Genomic DNA, 8,325 nt, shown 5'->3' on the forward strand with positions numbered 1-8,325 from the left:
TCAATATCTCCCATAGGATGTCTCTGATTTCTTTCTAAAAAAAATCTCAAGAAATTGTAAGAACTGTCCCATTGGACTACTGACATTGCAGGGGGGACTGGCAGCAGACTGGTAGCAGAACTGTGTCTGCAATGGGAAGGCAAGAGAAGATGAGGTGGTAACTGGGAGAGACTCAGTGAATTGGCTGTGGAATGATGGAGCTCATCTGGAGCAGCTGTCAACGTAAGGATTTCACTGGCACCTTCTCTCTGGCAAAAGAAGCCTGGACTTTCGATTGGAGATGGGTAGAAAAGATCACAGAAGCTACACAACCCCTAAGAGAGTGGTGCCAAGCTTCTAGGCTTGGTGGTCATTCCCTGACACCAGTGGTGGAGATGCCTACATGACACATCTCTCTGCTACCTCTGTGCAAGTTACTCCTTGTGCACATTAGATCAAGCTCTGCCTAGCAATACCGGAATTGCAGGTCACACACTGAATGAGTGTCTTTATGGCCATCAAATTTGTAAGTTTTTTCAGAAGCAATAAATTCATGGGGAAAAGGATGCAGATAGTTTTAAGGGAGGATAAATATAATGTCGGGGAGCAGAGGCAGATGGCTAGACTGCCGAACAATTCATCCCACCCCTGTCTGCTCCCAAGCTACCTATGACAGAAAAACCTGTCTTTGAGGATCCCATATAGCCCACACACCACTGCAAACTGAGGGCCTCTGACTTGGGCCAGGAGATTTAAACTGCCCTCAAATTGGTTTTTGAGGCTAGATAATGAGTTGTGTGTATTGGATGTAACTGAAGGGGGCAGGACGTAACCTTGACTGCCCCTTGCTGCTGTAGGAAAAGATCAGGGCCAGGGCTGGGCCTTGGGGACAGCAGTTTCACTTTCTGTTAATTACTTATGTTTCCCAAGACGATGTTTTAGAGGGTCTCCCCCCAGATAAAACTCTGTTCATTTAACTCACTTCATGCAAACCTATGTTTTTTAAATGAGGAAGTACTTCTTATTCTGAAGGCCCAGACAGGGATATTTATTTTCCCAAGTTTCTGGGTAAGGGCCTGAGATGGTGTCATAAGAATTTTAGCAAGAATGCCTAGAAACCAAAACCAGGCACTCTCTATTGTGAGACTGGAAATTCCTGGAAAAAAGATTACAGTTTTGTAGCTAGATGAATAGTGTATGAGAAATAAATTGCCCTAGAACTCAAGATTATTTTTCTAGTTACAAAATGTGAATTTCACTAACACTGTATCATCTATAGCAGGAATTGTATAGCCCTGACTCAAATGTGGCAGAAGGTGGTGGAGGGGAGAAGATGCAAAGGCATCATGTAACCACATTGCATGATTTGGGACCGTGCCCACAGCAGCGAGTGATAATTGGGATTGTCACCTCTAAAAACAGTTACTTCAGACATGGATGAACTTCAAATGTAGAGATCACTGGGGTCAAGGGGCTAGGACATGCTAGAGGAAAACCAGATGGTTTAAATGGTCTGTGAGTTAATAGAACAAAACTAACCAGTTGGTGTAAATATGGGTTTGAAACTAACCAGATGAGTTGGGAATGTGTGCTGTGGGGGGAGTGGAGGAGGGAGAAGGCTTGGTAATTAAAGCCTTCTTGCTCTGTTAGGACAACAGTTTGCCTATGAGAGGTAACAGACCAGATTCTTCAGCTGTGCTTTTGGCCAAATCATGGCCAATCTGATGGCTGGCAACGCTGAAACTGGGAGATGCCATTGCTCCCCCTCTCCTGAATGAGGAGGAAAGGAGGACCCGTGAGTTGGAGACAGGGGGGCTTCCCTTTAGGCAGTGGTGAACTACGGTGTTGGCTCACAGCATTGCACAAAACCTCAGCCTAAGTTTAAGTCAGTTCTTACTGCTACAACAGATGTATTAAATTCTTCAGAGCTGTCCCAAATATTGGATGAATATTACCCAAAACAGGGCCTTAGCATTATTCCATCAGAAGCTTTTCTACCAGTTTGATAACCACAGTGGTTGCAGAATTTGTTCCATTTCTGTATTAACACATTTAAATATAAATAAAGAGAGTATTTGTGAATTAAATTCCTCGACAACAGAATGTGAAAAAAAATCAGTATACTTATAGATTACAGGACTTTCTAAAATGTCCTTCTGCATTGCTGTGTCCACTTGAAACAACTGATTTTGTTTTGTAGAAAATTTATGGGTGCACATTGCTATTTTTTTCAGCTATACTAGAGAGCAAAGGAAAGAATGTTAACAGGGAGAACATGTTCATACGTTTTTACTACTGTCTCCTAGTGGAGGTGTTTAGGGAATTACATCATGGTGAGTCGTTCCAACAAGAGCATAGACATGTCTTTCTGGTTATTTTTTCAGCAATTACCCGCCGTTACCGGTAGGTAATAAATATTTCTGTAGTGACTTATTACTGTGCTTCTTAGCAGTGCTGATAAATGGGTTGCTGTGCTCTTGTGACAAACCAGTTGCATCAAGAAACCCAAAGCTCAGATCTAAGAGTCAAGAGGTTCACAAAGCAGGTTAGTATGTTTTAGGATTCATGTTTCTAAGGATTTCCCTCCTTCTTTTTCAGTAGCCAATGTTAAACATATTCTCTTCTGTGAAAATGACTGAAATCCAGATTAACGGGATGGGTCTAGTCCGCAGAGAGCAGCAGAACTTTTTCTCTCACTCCAAACTTGCACATATCACCCTCTACCTCCACCACATAGTTGCTGAAAGCCTCTAAATAATTCTGCAGAAAGAAAAGTCCTCAGAGCACCCCTTCAGCCTTGCCTTTATATTGTTTCTGATACAATTTCTGAACTGGGAAAGCAGTGGAAGCTGGTGGGTTTTGGGGTGATCTTGGGTATATTACTTTGTTTGATTGTTCCTTAGTCTCACCATCTGTCAAAAGACAATGATACTGCCTTCCAGAAAGGTGATTTGAGATTTATGAATGGCAAATGCAGAACAAGTAGTAGTTTTTATTATATTACAAGGTGGGACTTCCACAGGCTCAGTTAAATGTCATAAAATGCATACTTCACTAGGGGTTTATGTATTTTTCAACACTAATGTACTATTCTGTAATTCTTACAGGACAGAAAGCTGCAAATGGAGAGAGAACTTAATGGCCAGTTTGTCACTATTTTAAATTAGCATAGCTCTGCTGAACTGTACCAGGCTCTGCGAGATAAGAATTTCCTCAGTTTTACTACATATAGAAACCCTTTTACACTTTGAAGACCTGCTTTTTTGATGTCATCGGGGGAAAATACTTTTGGTCCTTTAAGTGATGATATTGGTATTTCTGTAAATATAAATCTTAATGTATAATACCTCCTTCACCCTCCTTTAAGAATTTTGCATATGTGAAGCTGCTGAAATTTTTAAAACAAGAAAATGAAATATGGCTGTTTGGCTTACTTACATGTAACTGTTAAAGAAGACAACGCTAAAGCAAATCTTCAGGCCTTTTACACAGGAAATTTCAAGTGGAAGTAGAAGCTGTTTCTCATTGTTCAAATTCTCATTCTACAATAATTTCACATTTCAGAGTGGCATGTTACATGTGTCATTTTATTTATGTCATAGAACCCTACAAGGCAAATGCAACCTATTTAGTAAGTCCAGATTTTGCTATGACCACAACTTAAAAGCACAGGAAGTTCAGTTTCTTTAACATAACATTTGCCTCTCCATTCATAATTTAGTGGCCTGTTACTGCCTGGGTTCCCATAGAGGTTTCTCATTTTGACCCTTTCTACTTGCAGTCTCTACCAAATTATTCTGTTTTACTACTGACCAACTCTGTCAACATCCCCCCACTCTGGCCTCCCCATTTTGACTTTTCCCTGGTTGGGATAGTGAAGAAAATAAATCCTTTCCTGTTTAGAGCTGCCAAATCTTGTTTTGGAATCAAATTGAATAACTTGAGGTTTGGAGCTTATTCCAAATTCAGCTCAGTCTCCAGGAGATACTGGTGGTTTGACTGAATAGGCTCAGATTCATCTCATCTCTGCCCAAATCTCATCACAGCTTCCTCACCTCGATCCCTGCATCAGCCTTTTGCTTGCTTGTCTAGGTAAGCTCTGGGTTATGCTCATTTTTAAGGCATTTTACATTGTTACCACTATATGACATCGTTCAAGCTTTTTATACAAGTTACATTTCCTACCCATTTATTCGCTTACCCCTTCTCCCCTTCTATATATTCCAGGCATAAATATGTTTCTATTTTATGCTTCCATTTTCCCTTGTTCTTATTCAATTTTTAGTCTTAAACTTAACACTTAAACTTCTTACTCACTGACATCTTGCTCTCTCTTCCTCTGGCTTCTAAATTATTTTTACACACACCATTTTCACTTGAATCTACATAGTAAGACCTAAAGCCCAAGCCTCTATCTTTGGAGCTAAAAGAACTCCTTTTGATTATAATCAATTAGCTGGCTCAAATTGAGTGGACAGACCCGACATCCTCTCACACAGACAGAATATAGTGTGTGAGAAGCAACACAGTTGGATGGGTGGGCCAGGGGGAGCAAGAAGAAATAAGATTCTTCTTAATCAAGCAACATGGTGCAGACATGGCATTTGTCAGCCCTTCTGCTTTGTGCTTGGCTCTGGATATAATGACATTCACATAAATTCTTACTTAAATCTACATCTTTTGGAGCATCTCAATTATAACACAAAGCGTTGTGTGACTTGAACTGGATGACACTTTCTCTGCTAAAATAACTAAAGAGCATCCTGAATGGCACTTTTAATCTATTGTTAGATATACTTCTAGATACACAACATTTATAGAGACAGGGTTTTTTAAAACACATTTTTGCAGTAACATAGAGACACGCTGGACTGAATCAGGACTTCATTGTACCAGACACTGGAAATAGTCCTTTCCTGAAGACTTCATTATCAATAGCTGTCAAGACTGTTGACAGAATGTTTTGAAGGTTCAGTAAGAGTTATGCAAAAATAATATTTCCAGAAGGTTACCTAACATTATGAAATCTCAATTGATAAGTCAAAACATTTTACTGCTCTGGAGCTATCGCTTTCCATATGTAGATTCATACAACCTATCTTCAAAAGTCTTCAAAAATTAACACACTACACAAAATATCTCCAATATATCACTTCTATTGAGAAAAGTCACTGAAGAATATTGCCAGAGGTCATGAAATACTTAACTTCAAGCTCTGTTCCTAACCCTAGTGAAAATGATAATTTGTTGCCAGCTAGAGTTTGTGTATTCTATCTGGAGTTCATAAAATATTATATTTCTGCAGGCCTTGTCCCTTTGAGTGCAAGATTCATTGCAGCTAGATAAATGAAACACTAAAACCACATAAAGAGGTCAGAGCTAAACTCAAGTTAAGTGGTCATTTGAAGAAAAACATATACACAGACAGGGCAAAAGATGAAAAGCCTAGTATTAATTACTTTCAATAAACACATAAGGAGTCAGACACAATTTACCTGAAACGAGAAGGAAAATAGAAAAAGAATTTTTGGTGTCCAACATATAACTATTGGTATTTGCAATGTTGAAGTTTTCGACATGGCATGTGGAAGAAATAAAATAATGAGACCAGGTTTGAAAATCTGTGCAAGGATGATTTTTTTTTTTTTTTTAACAATGTACATATTTTTTGTTTAGTTTCTTTTACAGCGTCTACCTTTTTTTTTTTTCCCCCACAATAAACAAAACAAAACCTGTTCCTCATAGCTGGTCTCCTCCACAGTACAGCTGCAACAGGAATGACAAATTTTCTGGTGCTCAGCAGAGCTACTGTACTGTTCCATAGATGTTACACAATTTATTTTTGATTAAGGTTTTGAGGATTACAAGTTCAATCCAAGGGGTAGGTGTCAGATTTTTCTCAGGCCACTACCTTGACTGAATAAGGGAAGTAATTTTAGAAAAGCATCTCTTTCTTTTGGTGTACTTAAAACTTTTGTTATTTTTATTTATTCTTCTTAGGCTAAAGACATGGTACACTTAATTTAGTTCAATTATTTTTTTGTGAGAAATTTAAGGACAGAGTTTTTTTAAAAAAAAACCCTGCAATTTTTTCTTACATTTTCCCCCTTCTCTTTTTCCTTTTTGTTTCTTTCTTTTTTAAAAAAAAAATCATCTTTCCTCTTTTTTTAACTTTTTCTCTTTTTATTTTTTTTTCTTTCTTCCTTTTTTGTTTTAATGAAAAATTAAAGATTAATCTAAACTTGATAAAAAATCAGTTACCAAAATTCAAAACAATTATGAGGGAAATAGGGCTAGTTCACACAAAATTAAAACCATTGTAACTTTCTGCAGATTTTTATTTTCCTCTCTACAGATTTTTCACATGGGTTCTACCTTAAACGATTATAATGAATGGTACTCCATTCCAGTATTGATCTGGCTAAATTCAAGTTTAACGTTTCAGAATAGCATGTGTCTTTTTCACACAAATAGAGATGTCATTGCCATCTTGATTTACTTACATGGCTTTTACTATCTTTGGTCATCCTTGATGTTTTTTTCTATACTTAATTTAGTTGACACCTTCTTTGCAGTGGAGCTTGTGATATTCCAATCTCAAGAACATCAGAGACTTAAAAACCTTGAGGCTCCTCTCTGTTCTGTTATGAAAGTTTGTTATATTCTATCTTTTTCTCAATTGTGTCTAACCAAAATTCAAAAATCTTCACTTTTTTTTTTTTTTTTTTTTTTTTTTTCTAGATCTCCTTGTGGCAATAAATGTAGAGCTGAGGGGGCTATATCCACATTTTCTTTACTTCACATTTCTAAACACTGACTTTGATCATATAGCACTTAAATCATACGTCCAGCCATACAGTTAGTTACAACTTTTCATACAGCCTTGTGTTGGTTTTAGCTAGGATAGAGTTAATTTTCTACCTACATGGTCAATCCACAGTCCTCATCCATTCCTCTCCTACTACTCCACCAAAGCAGTACATCCATGACAAACAGGACACACCAGACACTTTTAGCCATACTTTCTTTGAAAGCTCTTCACAGCAGGAGCTTAATTCTCAGAGGGTCCAAGAACAAATCAAAGGAAGCTTTCTGGCTGCTGTATTATACTTATCTTTCATAGAAATGCTTCTAATACTTACATGTAATAGATTGCAGAAGATGATTCCAGGGAAATATGAAAATAACAGGGAGAAAACTGAGCTAATTATACCTTGTTACGTTCAAATAGAGGCTGTCTTCAAGGCTAACTTTGGCTGGTTTAAATTTCTCTGCCAAATATAAGCAAGTTGCTAAAATGTCCTCTACAGAGACAAGAACAGTGATGGGCTATAAAGCGATGCTCCTCATGCATCCAGACAGCTATTTTAAGAGGGTAATAATAATCTCATTAGGTTCTTAGTGCTTTCTTTTGACTATAGAAGTGCCCAGGAGAAAAGTCTTTTTAGATGGGCCAGCTTCAAAAGCCAACATATTCCTCTCCCTCCTTCACTGTTCCTCCCCTACCTGCCCAGAGCACTGTATCCATGTTACTTCCATGGTCTCTAAACCTACTTTAGGCAAAATTAGCCCTGAAAATTAAGCTGTAATTGCCCATCTCTGAACTATCCAGACATAGCTACATAGCTCTCGAACAGCACCAGGTTGGTTGATTTCCTTTTTTGGAGTGTAGATGCATCTGCCTTCTCATCATCTTGCAAGCAGGTTGTGAAAATACCCCAAATTTGACACCACCCCAATGACTGTGCATCACCGCAAACACAAGCAGTATTCTATTTGAAAGGATCTGTCTCAGAGTTTAATGGAGCCAAAATGTTCAAGAGATAAGACTAAACATTGCTTTCACTCATCCTAGACTATCTTGTGCCTTTTCCCTTTTCCCTGCTCCCTCAGAAGCTCTCATGCACATACTACATAGTGTCCAAGCAAATTGGAACCTCCTGCTTCAGCTAGTGTCTTGGCAAATTTCTCACTTCCTGGAGCTCATTCAGGATTTTCCTGGCTTTGTCTGTAACAGAACGGCATCCAGACAAACCTCCACTTTCCAAGCCAGGCCTCAGACATATTTTCAAAATGAAAGGCAACATTTAGGAGACTATGACTAGGCATAAATATGTGAAGCAAAGGTGTATACCTTTCTTCAATGGGATTGATTTAAGGCTTAATGTACTCACTGGAAAGATCCTCACAGATATCAGGGGCTTTGCATTAGACCTGTTACTGGCATCCCTTTCAGAGTGCAGATAAAGGAATGTGGAGGTAATTCTAAAATAATGCCATGATTCTTACTGTAAATTAATACAGTTTGTATTTTCTTAAAAAAAAAAAAAAAAAAAAAAAAAAAAA

The sequence above is a fragment of the Athene cunicularia genome, assembly GCF_003259725.1.
Source record: "Athene cunicularia isolate RWA chromosome 1 unlocalized genomic scaffold, athCun1 chr1_part2, whole genome shotgun sequence".
NCBI classification, from domain to species: domain Eukaryota; kingdom Metazoa; phylum Chordata; class Aves; order Strigiformes; family Strigidae; genus Athene; species Athene cunicularia.